Here is a 13,701-nt window from a genome sequence, read left to right on the forward strand (position 1 = left end):
CTATCAACCTGCTTTGCGGACAGGCCCCTTATCCATCTCTTCCTATCTATATGTGATGTTTGAAATATGATTATTTCCTCATTTATGGGTTCTTTAGAAGCAGCATGTAGAACAAGCCAGGAGGCCTCACATAAGGAAGTGCTTAAAAGCACAGACGCAAGCCAGACATCAAGGTTCAAATCTTGGCTTCGTTATTTGCTAGGTCAGTGCCTTGGGACATGTCACTTTACCTCTCTGTGCCTCAGTGTCCACAACTGCCAAATAGGGATAATAAGACTACCATGCTCATAGGGTTACTGGGAGGTTATACAAGTTGTTATCTGTAAAGCGACTAGAACAGTGCCTGGCACTTGGTAAGTACTATGAAAAGGTATGCTGTTCTTGACAACTTGTGTGCTGGACCTGTGATTCACTTGCCTGGTCTCAGGTAGTCAGGAAGGCTGAGAACATCCTCTAGAATGGTGAACAGAGGAAGGCTGATCTTGCCCCACACACATCATAGAATTCAAGCTGGAGGTAAACGGTCTTTGTCCCCAGCAGGTGGCCACTGGGCTGTGGGCTTGCCTGGGGCCATCACAGTCTAGTAACCACTTTCATAAGAACTAGAAAGACCTTCTTCTCCTGTCCCCATCGTGGGTTCTGTGATTGAGTCTTGTCAGGAAGCTCCCTGACCTCCTCCACTTTGAAGCCCTTGGGACTGATGGCCTTTCCACTTCCTCTCACTGCTAATCGGCAGTCAGTGGGTTGGCTTTGGCAGGCAGATGGTGATACTTGGGCTTGGCTGGCATTGAAACTATTTTGTAGAATTCGGATTTAGTGAGTTTGCAAGGGCGAAGGGCCAATGCATTTAACTTGGGCATCCTCTGGACCTTGATTGCATCTGTTTCTTCTAAGTCAATGGAGCTCCCAGCTGCCTCCTACCCACCTAGTAGAAAAGGAATCAGGGTGTGCACCCTGACATCTGAGACTGAGCATTTCTTACTCTGGGCCAGCTCAGAGACACTTGGCTAACTCTCTGGCTCTGAGATGTTCTTGGAAACTTGCGGGATTTTGCACTATGGCTTTCTGGCGAGGCTGCCTCTGATCTGGAGGGAACAGGAGACGTTTCTGCCTTCCAACCCAGGGCTCAACTCAGCAGAAGGATGCACTCAATCTTGGGGAGCAAGAGGCCAAGTGGTGCCACTCTCCAAGCTTGGGATGTGATGGAGGAGCTGTACAGATGGCTGTCAGACCAGAGGTCAAGGGTGGAGTGAGCTGAGACCTCCACTTCCAGGGGCTGACTGTGGGGTCACAAGGACCGTGCAAAGTTTTGGTAATGCTGGGGTTCCTAATAACTGCCAGGAGATGTCAATTCAGACAGTTGTCACCTCCAGCACCCTAGACACAGTGTTGGCTCGGTCATGTGGGGAATTGGCACCCACCTGACCTCGACGATTTACCGTTCCATATTCTGCAAAGGAGCAATGACACCACAGTATATCCTGTTCTTCACAGAAGACCCTTAGGAGTTTCCTTCTTTTTAAAAACTTTTTATTTTGAAATAATTTCAAACTTATAGAAAAGCTGCAAACATAATATAAAGACGTCCCATATATCCTTCAGCCTGTTCACATTTCGCTGCATTTATTCTATCTCTTTCCATGTATATGTGTGTACATATATGTGTGTGTATATATACAGAATTTTTTTCTGAACAACTTGAAAATAAGTTGTAGACACACTTACCCCTTAATACTTCAGTTTGTGTTTCCTAAGAACAAATAATTTTATTACGTAACCACAATATAAGTATCAAATTCAGAAAAGGTAACATTGATCCAATGCTATTATCTACTCTACAGTTTGTATTCCAGTTTCACCAGTTTCCAATAATGTATTTTATAGCTGTTTTCCCTTTATCAAGGATCTCATCGAGGATAAGCATTACATTTTATAGATAGGTGTCTTTAACGTCTTTACTCTAGAATTGTTCCTCAGTCTTTCTTTGTCTTTCATGTCCTCAGGAGTTTTCTAAACGAATTTAAATCTAAAAACATTCTCATGGCTGTCACTTCTCTAAATGCTAACTCAAAAAGAAAAAAAAAAAAGACCTTTTCAGTTCCTTACCTTTGAAGCCTCAAGACAGGTGGGTTTGACAACAATCTATTTTGGTAACGCCTGGGCATTTTTGGCTTATCCATCTACACTGGTCTCAAATGATCCTGGGGTTTGCTCTTGGGTACACAGTAGATGCTAATAAGTACTTGCTGATTTGCCAGGAGAGAAAGTGGATTTGACTTGTGGATTAAATAACCCAAACGACATTCCAGGAAGGTTTTGCTAGAGAGACAAAGTGTTGGCACTTCCAGAGGTGAATACCTGGGGCATTAACCCAAGGACAACAGCAGGATTGGAGTTCTTTATCTTATTTCTGTTAGGCACTAAGTACACTAACGCTCTCCTCCTCAAATTCCCCTGCAGGAGAGTCAGGAAGCTCCATTGCAGGTTCAATTCATCACATGGAGGGAGTGAATCACAGTGATGCTAGGATCCTACAAACTTTGACATGTATTTTTTTGACCTCCTGCCTGGAGTCTATAAATTTGGATCATCTCCTTAGGAACAACAGAGAATAGAGCTTTGAAGTCAACCTCTTCATAATAGCCAGCCTCCAAGATGGCTCCAACCTTGCCTCCCCTGGTATCCCCCCCTTTTGTGTAATTAGTCCCCTCCCACATGAATCAGGCCTGGCCTATGTAGAATACGGTGAAAGTGACACATATGAGGCTAAGTCGTAAAAGATAATGCAGCCTCCGTCTTGGTCTCCTGGCTAGCTTGTTTTAGAGAAAGCCAGCTACTTTGAGGACACTCAGGCATTCCAGTGGGGAAGCCCATGTAGAGGGGAACTGAGGCCCCCAACCAACTAACTTGCCAGCTATATGAGTGTCATCTTAGAAATGGATCTTGTAGCTCCAGCCAAGCCTTCAGATGACTGCCACGTAGACCATCATCTAATTGCAGCCTCATGAGAGACCTGGAGGCAGACCCTCCTATTCAAGGTGCTCCCAAATTTCTGACTCACAGAAACTGAGAGAGATAAGTTACTATTATTTTATAGGAAAAGCCAGAGGCTTCTCTTTTTTTTTTTTTTTAATTAATTTATTTATTTATGGCTGTGTTGGTCTTTGTTTCTGTGCGAGGGCTTTCTCTAGTTGCGGCAAGCGGGGGCCACTCTTCATCGCGGTGCGCGGGCCTCTCACCATCGCGGCCTCTCTTGTTGCAGAGCACAGGCTCCAGACGCGCAGGCTCAGTAATTGTGGCTCATGGGCCTAGTTGCTCCGCGGCATGTGGGATCCTCCCAGACCAGGGCTCGAACCCGTGTCCCCTGCATTAGCAGGCGGATTCTCAACCACTGCGCCACCAGGGAAGCCCCTACTATTATTTTAATTCATGAAGCTTTGGGAGTTATTTCCTGTGCAGGAATACATAATTGATACATTATTCCATTGAAAATTGTAAAGAGGCACGTGATCCAGCAATTCCACTCCTAGATATATACCCAAGAGAATTAGAAACACGTTCAAACAAAAAGTTGTACAACATATTCATTGCAGCATTACTCACAATAGCCCAAAAAAGTGGAAACAACCCAAATGGTCACCAGCTGATGAAGAGATAAATGAAATGGGATACATTCATACAGTGGAATATTATTGGGCCATAAAAAGGAATGAAGTACTGATACATGCTACAACGTGGATGAACCTTGAGAACATTAGGCTAAGTGAAAGAAGCCAGCCACAAAAGACCACATATTGTAAGATTCATTTGTATGACACGTCCGGAATAGGCAAATCTATGGAGATAGAAAGTGGATTAGTCATTGCCTAGGGCTGCGGAGGTACAGGGTTTCTTTGTGGAGTTGTGATGAGAATGTTCTAAAATTGGTTGTGGTGATGGTTGCACAACTCTGTGAGCCATTGAGGTTGTTCACTTTAAATAGGTAAATTGTATATGTGAACTATATCTCAATAAGGCTGTTATAAAAAAATTATAAAGAGACAAGCTATCCTAGGGACCTCATAAGGGTTTAGTTCCTGTTCTTTTCAACTAAGATATTAGTGTCTCTTTTGCCAGGTGCTTAGAGAAGGTCCTAAGAGATTTACCTGGCTACATGGTGGAAAAGAACTGCTGGACTTAAAAGGGAGGAGCAAAAGGAATGTTCTGCTAAAATAATTAAAGAATCATTCTAACCTACCAAATGCTGTACAATCAGAATCATGACTCGTAACCCTGACAAAGATTAGACTTTGGGGAGAAAATTAATAATAGAACCTGGATTCCTAATTAAGTCCTGTTAAGAATGTGATATTCCCACCCTCTAAGAATGACAACCACTGTCAAGAGCAGTCTTCTTCCTTTGCCTGCTGAAGCTTTAGCCCTGCTGAAGCTTTAAGCCTCTCCCCTTTTTTTTTAATCAATCCAGATCACTGGTGTTTCAGCCTAGAGTGTGTACTCTGAACTCTCTGAAGTTACAGATTAGAAGTAGTCGTGGGACTTCCCTGGTGGTCCAGTGGTTAGGACTCTGTGCTTCCACTGCAGGGGGCGTGGGTTTCATCCCTGGTTGGGGAACTAAGATCCTGAAAGCTTCATGGCGCAGCCAACCTCCTAGACCCACCTCCTAGAGAAATGGAAATAAAAACAAAAATAAACAAATGGGACCTAATGAAACGTAAAAGCTTTTGCACAGTAAAGGAAACTATAAACAAGACGAAAAGACAACCCTCAGAATGGGAGAAAATATTTGCAAACGAATCAACGGACAAAGGATTAATCTCCAAAATATATAAACCGCTCACGCAGCTCAATGTTAAAAAAACAAACAACCCAATCCAAAAATGGGCAGAAGACCTAAATAGACATTTCTCCAAAGAAGACATACAGATGGCCAGGAGGCACATGAAAAACTGCTCAACATCACTAACTATTAGAGAAATGCAAATCAAAACTACAATGAGGTATCACCTCACACCAGGTAGAATGGGCATCATCAGAAAATCTACAAACAACAAATGCTGGAGAGGGTGTGGAGAAAAGGGAACCCTCTTGCACTGTTGGTGGGAATGTTAATTGATACAGCCACTATGGAGAACAGTATGGAGGTTCCTTAAAAAAGTAAAAATAGAATTATCATATGATCCAGCAATCCCACTACTGGGCATATACCCTGAGAAAACCATAATTCAAAAAGACACAAGCACCCCAGTGTTCATTGAAGCACTATTTACAATAGCCAGGTCATGGAAGCAACCTAAATGCCCATCAACGGATAAATGGATAGAGAAGGTGTGGCACATGTATACAATGGAATATTACTCAGCCATAAAAAGGAATGAAATTGGGTCATTTGTAGAGAGGTGGATGGACCTAGAGACTGTCATACAGAGTGAAGTAAGTCAGAAAGAGGAAAACAAATATCGTATATTAATGCATATATGTGGAATCTAGAAAAATGGTACAGATGAACTGGTTTGCAAGGCAGAAATAGAGACACAGATGTAGAAAACAAACGTATGGACACCAAGGGGAGAAAGCAGTGGGGGGGACGGGGGGTGGTGGTGGTGGGATGAATTGGGAGATTGGGATTGACATATATACACTAATATGTATAAAATAGATAAATAATAAGAACCTGCTGTATAAAAAAATAAATTAATTAAATTTATTCCCATTTGTCATATGCAGACCTATACGCTGGGCTCAAAAAAGTTTTATCATTACTTTTATTTATTTTTAAAATTATTATTATTATTATTATTATTATTATTATTTTGTCCATGCTGCGCGGCTTGCAGGATCTTAGCTCCCCGACCAGGGATTGAACCGAGACCACGCAGTGAAAGAAGCACAGAGTCCTAACCACTGGATCGCCAGGGAACTCCCATTACTTTTAAAACAATATCTGGCTCTGCTTATTCCTGTTTCCTTTTTCAAAATGTTCTTTTAGAAACAATTCTTTATTTTTCAAAATTAGCGTTTATAATTTTAGAGATCGACATAATCAAGATGGCCTGTAATTATTTAGCATAAATAAAAGACAGAGAAATTATAGGGTTTTTTTTTACACTCTTGTAGAGGTTTTTTTATTTAGGTATCATTAACATTCAGATTAAAAGTTTTTCCTGTTTTATTGAGATATAATTGACATACAACACTGTATAAGTTTAAAGTGCACAGTATAATGATTTGACTTACACATATTGTGAAATTATTACCACAATAAGTTTAGTTAACATTCATCATCTCATATAGATAAGTATTATTGTTGGTTTTTTTTTAAGTGACATGGTATTTAAGGTAAATTGTAGCAGCCTTTTACAGATGAGGAAAGTGAGACCTAAGGACATTTAGTGACTTGCTCAAGTTGATACAGGTAATATAGTGGGGATTCTCAATCTCAAGTTCTGCAGTTACTCCATGTTGCCTATACCCACATGTAATGGCATTGAATAAAAGGGATTCAATATCTCTTTTTTTTCCTATTTGTTTATTTATTTATTTATTTATGGCTGCGTTGGGTCTTTGTTGCTGGGCACGGGCTTTCTCTAGTTGCGGCGAGCGGGGGCTACCCTTCGTTGTGGTGCACGGGCTTCTCATTGCGGTGGCTTCTCGTTGCGGAGCACGGGCTCTAGGCACTCAGGCTTCAGTAGTTGCGACATGCAGGCTCTAGGGTGTGTGGGCTTCAGTAGTTGCAGCACGCGGGCTCAGTAGTTGTGGCTTGCGGGCTCTAGAGCGCAGGCTCAGTAGTTGTGGCTCACAGGCCTAGTTGCTCCGCGGCATGTGGGATCTTCCCAGACCAGGGCTCAAACTCGTGTCCCCTGCATTGGCAGGCAGATTCTTAACCACTTCTCCACCAGGGAAGTCCCTCAATATGTTATGAATGGCACCCATGATGGCCATACTCAACCGCTAAGTATTGACCTGAGATTGAATTATTCTATCCAACTGAAGCCTTGAATACATAACAAATACATTAATGTGCATTGTAAGAAATGTAATGAAATATACTCAAATTTCTTTAATTTCTCAGCCTCAACCCTTAGTCTTTTACGTTGAAATGAGAAAATTTAGGATCATTTTAATATGAATTTTTACTCTGGGATCCAGAAGTCTTTCAGAGTTCCCACTTATAAAACAGCTAAACGACTGTGCCAAGAACTTACCCAGATTCCTCATTTGGCTGTTATTGGTGTCACCAGGAAAGCTTTTATTTTTGTATATGAAAAAAATGCCTTCTTGTCATCATGGTATGCTGGTGGATTTCTTTTGATGGGATGGGGGTGTTAGAAGGAAGGATTTTAAAGAGGTTCTTACTGATGTTCAGGGCTGGTACGAGGGTGAGGCAGGTGCAAAATTTAAGGGCGTGGCAAAAACCAAAGCAATCAAGATAAATGCCATTTTAATGGAATAGTTTTAAAAAATCAAAATTAATGCAAAGAATCCATGATGAACAAAATGCTAAAATTATAAGTAAAGGCAAGACCCAGCAGAGTTGGGATCAGGAGATGACAAATGATGTGAGTTCTGCAAGTGCAGAGTCAGATTCTGTCTTATTTAAAATTTTGATATTTTGTTCATCACAGAGATTTCCTTTTTTAAAAAGAAAACATTGCAGTAAAATATTATTTATCTTGATTGCTGAATTTTTTGGCACCCCCTTAAATTCTGCACTTGAGGTGAATGCCTCTCTTGCCTCGCCCTAGCCCTGAATACCTTTCCCAGGGAAAGCTGGAAAGAAGCTCGCACACCACCCACCCCACATGTGCCTGGCTTTGGTGAGCTGAGCCACACATGTCTCAGGAAAATTTCTTTCCCTGGTATCACTGATGGTGAGAGGAAACTTTTTTTAACTCTTTCCGTTTGGAGACATTTACCTGTTCATGGGGCAGCCTCTGGCTAGTGGGCAGCTTTCCCAGGTGTTGTCATGAAGTCAGCTGACCCCACAGACCAATGCGGGAGGGAATCTTCCTGCTGAGTCTTCACATTCCCCGGATGAAAAGTAAGGCTTCTGAAAGTCCTAATGGAGGCCCAAAGGTACACACTATAAGCTTAATAATACTTGTCAAGTTGAATTAAACTTCTGAATGTTCTCAAATGCTCCACGTTTCTGAGGTTACCTTTCTTCTAACAACCAAATGAGAGACTTGGGCATCATCATATAAAACTTGGGATGCTCCCGAGAGGAAAGGAGGATGGTTTGCACTGTCTCTGTCCTTTCCTGCTCTCAGTTTGTGCTACACTGACTCTCTAACCCTGCAGGACTTCTTGCCCGTGCAGCTGTAGTCCTCTCTGGGCAATGCTCTTTGCCCCATGCAGACAGCTTCTCTCCCCACCTCTCCAAGGTACCAGAAACAAGCCTTTCTGTGGAACAGACTTTTCCTGAAGGTTTGTGGGGAGTAGAGAAGGGCATGACAGCACAGTCCAGGACAGGAAACAATTTAAAATTTTTAAAAGATATGTTTGGATAAACAAGACCTAAGATAATTCATTGCCAGCAAATCTGCTATGTAAGAAATGCTAAAGGGACATTTCTCAGGGTGAAAGGAAATGATATCTGATAGAAACTTGGATCTCCAGGAAGAACGAAGGGCAAATAAATATAAGAATAAATATTAGAAACCATTTGAAAATACTTCATTTCTTTAAAATACTTATGAATATTTAAAGCAAAACTTTTAACATTGTATCGTGAAGTTTACAACTTATGAAAATGTAACAATACATATTTTAATATAAAGTGGCACAATATTAATTCTAAATAGACTGTTAAATGTTAAGGATATATATTTTAATTTCTACAGTGACCACTTTATTTTTTTTATTTAATTTAATTTTTATCTTATATTGGAGTACAGTTGATTTACAGTGTCGTGTTAGTTTCAGGTGTACAGCAAAGTGATTCAGTTATACATGTACATATATCTATTCTTTTTCCGATTCTTTTCCCATATAGGCCATTACAGAGTACTGAGTACAGTTCCCTGTGTTATACAGTAGGTCCTTGTTGATTATCTATTTTATATATAGTAGTGTGTATATGTAAATCCCAAACTCCTAATTTATCCCTCCCCCCAACCTTTCCCCTTTGGTAACCATAAGTTTGTTTCTGAAGTCTGTGAGTCTGTTTCTGTATTGTAAATAAGTTCATTTTTATCATTTTTTTTTAGATTCCACATATAACTGACATCATGTGATATTTGTCTTTCTCTGCCTGACTTAACTTCGCTTAGTATGATAACCTCTAGGTCCATCCACGTTGCTACAAATGGCATTATTGTATTCTTTTTTATGGCTGAGTAATATTCCATTGTTATATATGTACCACATCTTCTTTATCCATACCTATGTTGATAGACATTTAGGTTGCTTCCATGTCTTGGCTATAGTGAATAGTGCTGCAGTGAACACTGGGGTGCATGTATCTTTTCAAATTATGGTTTTCTCTGGATATATGCCCAGGAGTGGGATTGCTGGATCATATGGTAGTTATGTTTTTAGTATTTTTAAGGAACCTCCATACTGTTCTCCATAGTGGCTGCACCAACTTACATTCCCACCAACAGTGTAGGAGGGTACAGTGACCACTTTAAAAATGCAAAGAAGCATAACAAAAAAAGCTAAAAGATAAAGTAGATTTCTAAAGAAATATTTAATTAACCCAAAAGAAGGCAAGATAGGAAGAAGAGAGAAACAAAAAAACACCAGGTGCCAAAGAGAAAACAAATAGTAAAATGGTAGACCTATATCCAACCAAATCAATGATTACATTAAAAGTTAATAGTCTGTAACACTTCAGGGACTTCCCTGGTGACGCAGTGGGTAAGAATCCACCTGACAATACAGGGGACACTGGTTCGATACCTGGTCCAGGAAGATCCCACATACCACGGAGCAACTAAGCCCGTGCACCACAACTACTGAGCCTGTGCTCTAGAGCCCGTGAGCCACAGCTACTGAGCCCGTGTGCCACAACTACTGAAGCCTGCATGCCTAGAGCCCGTGCTACTCAACAAGAGAAGCCACTACAATGAGAAGCCCGCACACCGCAAGGAAGAGTAGCCCCCGCTCACCTCAACTAGAGAAAGCCCGCACACAGCAACAAAGACCCAACGCCACCAAAAATAAATAAATAAATTTATTTTAAAAAATAGTCTATAACATTCCAATTAAAAGCAGAAATTGGGCTTCCCTGGTGGCACAATGGTTGGGAGTCTGCCTGCCAATGCAGGGGACACGGGTTCGAGCCCTGGTCTGGGAAGATCCCACATGCCGCCGAGCAACTGGGCCTGTGAGCCACAATTACTGAGCCTGCGCGTCTAGAGCCTTTGCTCCGCAACGGGAGGCCGCAATAGTGAGAGGCCCGTGCACCGCAATGAAGAGTGGCCCCCGCTTGCCACAACGAGAGAAAGCCCTCGCACAGAAACGAAGACCCAACACAGCCAAAAATAAATAAATAAATAACTTAAAAAAAAAAAAAACCTTAAAAAAAAAAAAAGCAGAAATTGTCAGAATGGATAAAAATGCATGCTTCAACTATACTCTGTCTACAAGACACACAAGAAAAATTGATAGGAAATGAATGGAAAAAGATGTATCCTGTAAACAGTAAGCATAAGAAAGTTGAAGTGGCTAAATTAAGATCAAATAAAGTAAACTTCATGACAAAGACTATTATCAGAGATAAAAAGGGGAATCTCATAATAACAAATAGGAATAGCACCATGTTATGCATGTAGCAATCATGCATAACAGAGTTTCAAAATGTGTGAAGGAAAAACAGAATGACAGAATTCAAAGAAATACACAAATCTACTATCATAATTGGATATTTTAGCAGCTTCTCAGCAATTATAAAACAACTTGACAAAAATTAGTAAAGATATAGAAGATTTGAACAATACTATCAGCTATCTTGATCTAATTGATATTTGCAGAACAATGGATGCAACAGAATGCACATTATCTTCAAGTGTCCCTGATACATTCACCAAGGTAGATCGTATGCTGAGCCATAAAACAAGTGCCAGCAAATTTAAAATGGCTAAAATTGTACAGAGAATGTTATCTGACCACAATGAAATTACAAATCAGTAATAATATATGTAGAAAACTCCAAATACTTGGAAATTAAACAGCACAGATCTAAATAATTAATCCAAACAACCTCAGGGGATATTACAAAATATTTTAACTGAATGATTATAAAAATAAGACATACCAAACTGTGAGACAAAACAAAGCAATTCTTAGAGATATATTTATAGCTTTAAAACTGAACAGTAGAAAAAGGCTTAGGTTTCACTTTCAGAACCTAGAAAAAGAAGAGCAAAGTAAATCTAAAGTAAATGATAAGAAGGAAATAATAAAGAGAAGGACAGAATTTATAAAAGAGAGAGCAGATAAGCAGTAAATAAATTTAACAAATGCAAAAGTTGGTTATTTGAAAAGACCAACAAAATTAACCCCTAGATGGACCAACAACTTTCCTCCCACCTCACACAAAAAGAGAAGACAATTTACCAACATCAGAAATAAAAGAAAGGCTATCACTACAGATACTAAAGACATTAAAAGGCTAGTAACAGGATGTCATAAACAATTTTATGTTAATAAATTAGACCATGTTGATGAAATGGACAAATTCCTTGAAAATAACATCTTACCAAAAACTGACATAAGGTAAAATAGAAAATCTGAATGTCCCTTTAGCTAGTAAATAAATTGAATTCATTATCAAAAACCTTCCTTCAAAGGAAGCTCCATGCCCAGATTGTTAACTGGTGAATTCTATCAGATCTTAAAGAAAAAATATTACCAATGTAACAAAAACTCTTTCAGAAAATAGAGAAGAAAGAAATGCTTTACAGTTTGTTTTGTGAGGCCAGTATAACTCTGACACCAAAACTTGCAAAGACATTGGAAAAGAAAGAAAAAAAAGGGGGAAAGGGAGAGGGGGAGGAAGGGGTCATAACCTGTGGGGTTTATCTCAGAAATGCAAGACTGGTCTAATATTGGAAAATCAATGTAATTCACCATATTAACAGAAAAAAGAGAAAAAAATATGAGCATCTCAAGTAGTAAAAAAAAATTTTCAACGTTTATTTGTGACAAAAACTCTCAGCAAGTTAGGAATAGAAAATAATTTCATCAATCTGAAAAAGGGTATCTATGAAAAATCTAGAGCTAACATCATATTTAATGGTGAAATATTGAATGCTTTTCCCCTAAGATGAATAAGACAAGTATGTCTACTCTCACTTTTTGTCTTCAGCATTGTATTGGAGATCCTAGTTACTGCTATAAGACCAGAGACATAAAAAGTGGAAAGGAAGAAGTAAAACTTCTATTTACAGATAGTATGATTGCCTATATAGAAATACTAAGGAATCTACAACAGAACTAATAAATGGAATTAGCGACATCACAGGATACAGTGTTATTATTTTAAAAATCAGTTGTATTTTAATATACCATCAGTAAACAATTGGAAAAATGAAATTTAAAACAACAATTCCATTTACAATAGTATCAAAATCATAAAATGCTTAGGAGTAAGCTTAATAAAAGACAAATCCTGCACACTGAAAACTATAAATTATTGCTGAAAGAAATTCAAGAAGACCTAATAAATGAAGAGATATACCATGTCATGGCTTGGAAGACCTGATATTGCTAATCTGTCAATTCTACCCATGTTGATACGGAGATTCAACAAAGTCTCTTTCATAATCCTAGAAGACTTCTTTTTAAAATGACAAGCTGATTCTAAAATTTATATGGAGGACCTAGAATATCCAAAGCAATACTGAAAGAAAAAGAAGATGAAGCAGAAAGTTAGAAGGACTCATGCTACTTGATCTCAAGACTTACTGTAAAGCTATAGTAATCAAGACAGTGTGATTCTATCATAAGGATCAACAAATAGGGTACTTCCCTTGTGGTCCAGTGGTAAAGAATCCTCCTTACAGTGCAGGGGACGGGAGTTCTATCCCTGGTCGGGGAACTAAGATCCCACATGCAAGCGGGTCAACTAAGCCCACGCGCCACAACTACTGAGCTCGCGTGCCTCAACTAGAGAGCCTGTGTGCCGCAAACTACAGAGCCCACGCGCTCTGGAACCCACACGCCACAGCTACAGAGCCCACGCGCCCTGGAGCCTGTGTGCCACAACTAGAGAAGAGAAAACCCTCACACCACAACTAGAGAGAAGGCCGCGCGGCACAATGAAAGATCCCGCATGCCTCAACGAAGATCCCGCGTGCTGCAACTAAGACCCAACGCAGCCAAAAATAAATAAAATAAAATAAAAAATCTTTTTAAAAAACGGATCAACACGTACATTAATGGAATAGAATAGAGAGTTCAGAAATACACTTATAGGATGGTTTAATTTTTGACAGAGGTAACAAAGCAATCTAATAGAGAAAGGAGAGTCTTTTCAGTTAACGATGCTGGAACAACTGGATATCCATATTTTTAAAAAAGAACCTCAAACATTATCTTCTGTACAAAAATTAGTTTGAGATGGAGCATGGACCTAAATATAGAAACGAAAACTATAAAGCTTCTGTAAGCAAACCTAGGAGAATATCTTTGTGACTTGGTGGTAAGCAAAGATTTTTTTTTTAGACAAGAAAACAAATAAGCAGGCCATAGACTGGG

General features: G+C 39.6%; 1 protein-coding gene across 2 annotated transcripts in view; it reads left to right on the forward strand.

The window, feature by feature from the left end:
• Positions 1-13,701, forward strand: part of NFAT5 (nuclear factor of activated T cells 5) — a gene marked incomplete at its 5' end in the record, with an annotated part of 220,110 nt that overhangs the window by 28,951 nt on the left and 177,458 nt on the right. The window lies entirely within an intron of this gene.

Source organism: Balaenoptera physalus, assembly GCF_965194825.1.
Source record: "Balaenoptera physalus genome assembly, chromosome: 19".
Taxonomy (NCBI): domain Eukaryota; kingdom Metazoa; phylum Chordata; class Mammalia; order Artiodactyla; family Balaenopteridae; genus Balaenoptera; species Balaenoptera physalus.